The following is a 7,509-nucleotide window of genomic DNA, read 5'->3' as shown; positions in this document are numbered from 1 at the left end:
TTTCCAGAGATTAAATTCTGCGCTATTGGTCATTTGTTCATTTGTTAAGCAAACTTCCATCAAGCACTGTCCTTTTGGGTGTTGTACATATAACGTTGAGTAACTCGTATACATTCTCAGATTGCTCAGTGTTTATTCAGAGAAAGCCCCCCTCCCCCCACCCCCACACCACTGGATGCTGGGTACCAGTTCAAGACTGTGGGAGGGAGGGAGTGCTGTGATTATCATTACTGGAACTGGACAGGCCAATTGCTAGGTTTCTAAAAATCCCTAAAACCAGGAAGTTCAATGACTTTTTCCTTAATTTCTTACTTAACCTTAATATGTTTAGAGGTTGTTGCTGCGGTGTCTTCTCCTTCAGGTGCCCATATTCTTAATCATCAACATGAGACAAAGATTTCTGGAGTCACTCATGCAGGCCAGTGTTTGAGGACCATAAGTGTCAGCATCTGACATTCTTAGGTCAAACACAGTTGGGGCAACAAAGAGTCTATTGCACAAAGAGTCTATTGCACTCAAAACCTGCATTTGAGAGAACCATCAAATAGTTATAAAAAGGTCAACTGGTGTGAGCATTTTAGAAGGCTGCTGGCTAGGCAGGATGGGCTGGAACTCCTCAGGTGGAAAGACTGAAGCCAAACTTTAGTGGTAAGTGTCGCTGAGAGAAATGACTCCCTCTGGGGTAGAGTCAACATGGAGAATGTCATGCAAGCTTGGAGGAAAAGGAATATTAGGACATTTTGTGATGGAAGTAAGATTACAATGAGGTCAAGATTCATGAGAAGTGAGGGCACATAGGATTATAAAAATATGATTTATTAAATGGGATTGTGGTTATTTTTTGCAGTCTTGATTAGTCTGATGTTGCTATATTTTTCTAACCCAATTACCCGGTAAAAGAAATCTCAACCCAATCAGTAACAATACAAGCTATAAGCCTAGATCGGGCAGATCTCCCACTACACTACTCTATTCCATCTATATTGTCCCATATAACTTGTGGTTTCTCCAGGCCACAAGCTTCTCTCTCTGCAGCCTCTTAGTTGATCCCTCGTAGCTCCTCCCCTTCCTGTTGATCCTCCGTAGCTCCTCCCCTTCTCAGCGCTCCTTTTCTCCTCCCCCAAACCCTCAGCTCCTTCCCCTTCCTCCTGCCCAATCATTGGCTCAAGCCTTTATTTAAAAAGTTAAGGTGGGGAGAAGGTTCACAAGGCAACTCTTCATCTGCAGCCCCTCTGAGGAGTGGAATTAGCATCAAAATACAAGCAGGGCAGGGCTATCTGCAATAGTCTGTGTCTATTTATCTTAATATATATGCAGGAAGAGAACATGGTCTCAGTTTCCTGGGCATAAGAAAGGAGGTTGTTTTGTCTCATTTTCCCTGATGTTGCTATGCTTTGTTGCACTTTAGTTATTTGACATGAGGCTGTAGGTTCCTAGGCCATGTAAGCCACTGAACCTGGTTTAGAAGTAGTTCCTCATGAAGCCAAGCTCTTTGCCTTCTCATAAATCTTGCAACACTCTGGTGGGTTTGTTTTCTCTATGCTGTTTGTATGATGGTGACACGAATAACTATAGTACTGAGGTTTCGGCGTTCTTGCGATTAGAAAAGGAATTTATAGTAGTTGTCTTAGGATGTCTATTGCTGCAACAAAATACCATGACACCAAAAAGCAAGTTGGGGAGGAAAGGGTTTATTCAGCTTACACTTCTACATTGCTGTTCATCACCAAAGGAAGTCAGGACTGGAACTCAGGCAGGTCAGGAAGCAGGAGCTGATGCAGAGGCCATGGAGGGATGTTCCTTACTGGCTTGCTTCCCCTGGCTTGCTCAGCTTGCTCTCTTACAGAACCCAGGACCACCAGCCCAGGGATGACACCACCTGCTATGGGCTAGGCCCTCCCTTATTGATCGACAATTGAGACAATGCCTTATAACTGTATGTCATGGAGGCATTTCCTTCACTGAGGCTCTTTTCTCTCTGATGACTCTAGCTTGTGCCAAGTTGACACACAAAACCAGTCAGTATACTAATGTTTAACAATAAGGTAGTATATATCCTTAAAATTTAAGCATATAGATCTTATGTAAAGTGTTGTCAGCTACTACCTCCCTCATGGCTTAAATATCTTGAGAAATGGAGGGGGAAGCAGAGAGAAGAAAGGACTGTGGTTAGATATTTTAAGTGACTGAGCCACTGGAGGCTGAGGTCTTCATCACGATGGGGAGGGCACTGTCCTTCTTAGCGTTTGTTGTCTGTCTCTTTCAAAGTCTTCAAACCTATTGCCTGTCTTCACCCAGGCCTCAGGCACTGGCCCTATTTATTCTCGACCTTTGTGTATGTGGTCTGAGGGCTTCTCAGTTGCTGAGATGCTGTATCAGGGTGGATCCATTGTGGAGACACTGGGAACGCTGGCCACTCTGGTTTGGCATGTGTGGCATTTTTCTGCTCTTTGCACTATTTCTTTCTGAAAATTCTTTCTCTCTCTCTGTGTGTGTGTGTGTGTTTGTCTCTTTCTCCCTACTTCTCTCTGAGTGTCTCTGCCTCTGTCTCTGTCTCTCTCTCTTTTAGACAAGGTCTCAGATAGACCAAGTGGGCCAAGAACTCAAGAGTTGAGCCTGCTTCTGCCTCCCGATGGCTGGTATTAAGGACACACCACCATGCCTAACTACTTTTTGAAATCTTTTACATAAAGATTCTAAGATTATTTTGTGTAAAGTTCAGTTAATCAAGCCTGATGACTTTTGTTTTTGGATTTGGGGTGTCTCTCTGTAACTCAAGTTGGCCTGGAGCTCATAAAAATCCCCCTGCCTTAGTCTCTGTTATCTGGCAGACATTGTGATATATTCTGAGCTTGAGGAGATGAGTAGGGCATAGCCAGAGAAGGCTAATCCTAGAAGTGTCACCCTCAAAATTGTAAAAGTAATGTTGGTGCTGTGATAGGCAGTGGTAGTGCACACCTTTAATGTCAGCACTCAGGAGGCAGAGGCAGGTAGATCTCTGAGGCCAGCCTGGTCTACAGACCAAGTTCTAGGACAGTCAGGGTGACACAGAGAAACCATACCTTGACAAAACCAAACCAAACCAAACCAACCAACCAACCAACCAACTAACCAACCAACCAACCAACTAACCAACCAACCAACCAACCAACCAATCACCTAACCAACCAACCAACCACACACAGTTAGACTTGGACTAGTGGTTTTAAGATACATAGAGGCACATTTGTAACATACTGAAGTCGATGCACACAGGGACCTTCTTTTCTCCTGCTTTCTCTGAGCAAGTTCTGAGGTCAGAAGAGGGTTTGTTTTTATGTTTTCTATGCATATATGACATTTAAAACATCGAAAACCTAGCATTGTTCTAAGTAATTTGCTCTTCAGATAACCCTTGGGGGACAGGGATTATCACACTATACTGCTGAGATAGAAGACATTAAGCAGCCAGTGGAGGGTCAGACAGCTAGCAAGAGCGGAACCAGGGTTCACGGTCAGGTTACCTGTCTGTAACTGTTCTATGCTGATTCTTCACTGGTTCCTGCCAGAAACCAGGCTCAGTCATAATTGTAATCTGTTTTAGAGGTGGGGGAAATGAGCGGCACTCAAAACTGTTTAATTCTTTCAGTGAAAAGTCTTTGAGAAGTTTTAGTGCCTGTCTTTATTAATATGACTGCCTCACTCTCCTTCTAATCGTTTCTTGGATACTCGTGGATATATTTCATACTGATTAATGTTTGTGTTTCAATTTGGAAATTAAACTCTAGATGAACTAGGTGTTGTTGTTGGTAGTAGAATCGCCCCGTCCTTTTGTTTAGAAGACAAGATCATATCTATTATGATTCTAGGAAGAGAAAGGCTCCTGCTTACAATGTTGGCAGAAGCATGGTTCAAGTTGAAACATTTCATGAAAACTGTCTGGAATTCTAAACAGAGATTCCAGGAAGGCTCGAAGGCTTCTGGACAGCAAGGTCAGTTTCAGGGAAAAAGAAACATGATTTCAAGCAAGTTCTCAAATTCTAAGAATGTTTTCTCTCTTATATTTTTGATTGTGAGCCTAGTCTTTAACGGCTGAGCCATCTCTCTGGCCTGAATGTTTTCTTTCTTAAAATCGAGTGTTAAAATCACAAAGCTGTAGATATGCTCTCAAAGTGGTCTCTGTTGCTTCTTTGCTGTTTGGAAGTCAGTTCTCTTCTAGGGTCTTTTCTAGCAAGTTTTCTGGGCCTATTTTAAAATCCTGAACAGGTTGCTGCTGGTACGCTGCTGCTGCTGCTGCTGCTGCTGCTGTGTGTGTGTGTGTGTGTGTGTGTGTGTGTGTGTGTGTGTGTGAGAGAGAGAGAGAGAGAGAGAGAAGGCAAAACCTGTGGTAACTGGGTGAGAATATCAAGGTATATTTAGCTGAATGTTCTTCCTAAAATTAATGTCCACTCAGAAACTTAGACTAAAACCTTATCTGGATATAGAGTTTACAGGTATAATTGTTTAAATTGGGTCACACAGGATTAGAGTGCCACCTGATTGTATGATGCCCTTGTAAGAAGAGATGATCCTAGATAAGCAGAAGTTGAAATTATATTTTCTTTTTTTTTAAGTTATATTTTCATTACCCAGAGACCACAAAGTGATATTCTAGTGACTCCTGGAAGTTGGCAGGCAAGGAGGCGCCAGCTCTGGTGCCTCTCTAGGGAGAAGGACCTGCCAGTCCATGATGAAAACCAGCCTGGTGGCTTCAGACTTGTACCCTCCAGAGCTAAGATTTGTTTTGTTTGTTTTAGTTAAGTAATTTCATGGCAATTTGTCCTAGCACCATGTTATGCTACTTTCTGGAGAAATGTAAACACCAATTTATTCTTCATAGGGTGCTGGTGACAGACCAAAGAAACAACTCCAATAAAGGCTAATGAACTGGTGACTTTATTGGGATTTTTGTAAGAAGCATGAATGAGGGGTTGCTTACGGGATCGTGGATGACACAGTTGCATCACCAAAATCTACCCCCCCCATACACACATCTCTCTCTCTCTCTCTCTCTCTCTCTCTCTCTCTCTCTCTCTCTCTCTCACACACACACACACACACACACAAAGCTGATGGTAACTTTTTGACAGGTCTTTCCTGTTTTGCCGGATGTGATTAGAAAATTAGGGCTCAACTGGTCCTCAATAAATTTGACCAACGTAGTCTGTGATTACACACATGCACTTATGTCAAGAAACTCATTGTAGCAGGAAGACAGAAAGATATCAGAGCCAGGCTCCCCCACCCAGTTCCTGCTGCCAAGACTCTTCTAGAAGCAGAGGTGGACTTGCTAATCCCCAGAGCTCTGCTGGCCTGGAGCTCACTTGATCCAGCCACTAGGACTCAGCAGCTGCTGTAGGCAGAAGGGTTCATTCCTGCTCAGTCTCCAAGACTCTGCACTGTGCAGAGGGAATTTACCCCTGCAGTGCAGTGCAGCTACTTCCCGCTTCCAAGACCTGTCTTTGAGATCTCTTATTTCTGATCTACAGGTGTGCAAGGGACCATTCTCTGTTGGTACCCCAAAGTCCCCAAGAGCTTTGATCTATAACCCCTTCCAGATCCTGAATGTCTCTTAGGGGTAGCATCCCACCGCTACCAAGCATTCCGATTTACACATTTAAAAGTAGTTCATTCTGAACCAACAACAAAGCCACTCTCGTTTGTGCTCTTTGCTGTCTGCCCTCTGCTCTAGGCAGAGCAGACAAGAACTTGGTAGCAGATAGATAGTCCCCACCTAGAGAAAACCATACATGGTGAAAACCAGCCTGGTGACAGTGCAGGAGAGCTGTGTCCTTGGTCTTCCTGCCCAGCTTGAGTCAGAGCCACAGGGCAGTCTACCTTCCCCAGAAGTTGGTTTTCATTTCTATAGCCTCGGGGAGGGGCCTTGTGAGCCCTGTAAGTTTCAGGAGCTTCCTGGGCCTTTCTGTTTCAGTTAACTTCTGAGTTTTATGTGTCTTCCTCTTCCCTCCAGGAAAGAATGATTGTGTTCAAAGGAAATAACTACACAATGCTCTGCCTCTCTATCACACTTTCCAACCCCTTTTCTACAGCGAACTCACATAGTCTTTGAAGGGGTAATATAAATGTTTGATTGCTTTCTACCAATCATGGAGGATTGGTCCACTCTGCTACGATAATATTTATTGTCCGGTCTAGACCAGTTATAAATCTTTTCAGGAACTGCTGCTCACTGCAAAAATAGGTGAGTTGCCTAGACAAAGTAAGAACAAAAGAGAAAAACAATTACAAAAAAAATCACACCACAAACAACACATATACACACAAAACAATGACAACAAACCCAAACCATAAACCCAAACAAAAACCAAAAAAGCCAGCCATGAAACTTCAGAATTAAGTTATATCATAGAGGAAATAGACCACACAGACATCTACAGGATATTCCATCCAATGTCTCAGGATTATGTATCATTCTTAGAAGCTTTTTGAATTTTTTAAAAAACTAGATTGCATTTCAAGCCAAAAATACAGGCTTAAAATTACAAAAGAAATAAAAAGATTTTTTGCATCCTGTCAAATCATAATGGAATCAAAATCAGTAGTAATTAATATTTATACAGATATATATGATATATATGATATATATGATATATATATAGATATATGATAAATATGATAGATGATATAGCTATAGCTATAGCTATAGACATAGACATAGACATCGACATAGACATAGACATAGATATAGATATAGAAACAACCCTCTTATTGATCAGTGGGCCACTGAGGAAGTCAAGGAAAGGAGAAGACTTGTAGACACAAAGGAAAATGAAGACAACTGACCGGCTCTCCTGGGCCCCAGCAACAGCAGGGTTTTTTTTTTTTATTGGATAATTTCTTTATTTACATTTCAAATGTTATCCCCTTTCCTGGTTCCCTACCTGCCCCCCGGAAACCCCCATCCCCTTTCCATTCCCCTGATTCTATGAGGGTATTCCCACTCCCCCAATCCTGCCTCTCAACCCTCCCATTCCCCTACACTGGGGCATCCAGCCTTCCCAGGACCAAGGACCTCTGATGTCCAACAAGGCCATCCTCTGCTTCATATGTAGTATTCGAGTGGAATCCCTGAACATTTAGCAGCCTATCAAATTCTGCTTAATTAGCTAATTTTTTTTTTTTTTTGTATCCAGAGTTGAATTCTTGTCAACTCTAGAAAAGTATCAGACTAGCCAGACTTATTATCTGTGCTTGGTCAAGGAAAATTTACACTAAAGCCAGAAGAGAAAGTCTTGTTTTTTTCCCTGGTCTTATCAGTGTACTCGTGGTACCCAAAGAACATGATCTTCTCTTAATTATTTTATAGTGTTTTGTTCTTAATATAAAGATTATTTTATGACCAGCCTGGCTACTTGTAGATATAATCATGAGCAGTGCCCATTCATGGGATTTGTGCTTTGAGCTGCACAAAAATTGGTGTGGCATACAGAAAGGTACACCTCAGCATTTACTTCTCTCTTGAATTATAGA

This window comes from Apodemus sylvaticus, chromosome 23 (assembly GCF_947179515.1).
Source record: "Apodemus sylvaticus chromosome 23, mApoSyl1.1, whole genome shotgun sequence".
Classification (NCBI taxonomy): Eukaryota; Metazoa; Chordata; class Mammalia; order Rodentia; family Muridae; genus Apodemus; species Apodemus sylvaticus.
Note: the sequence above shows the minus strand (reverse complement) of the source record.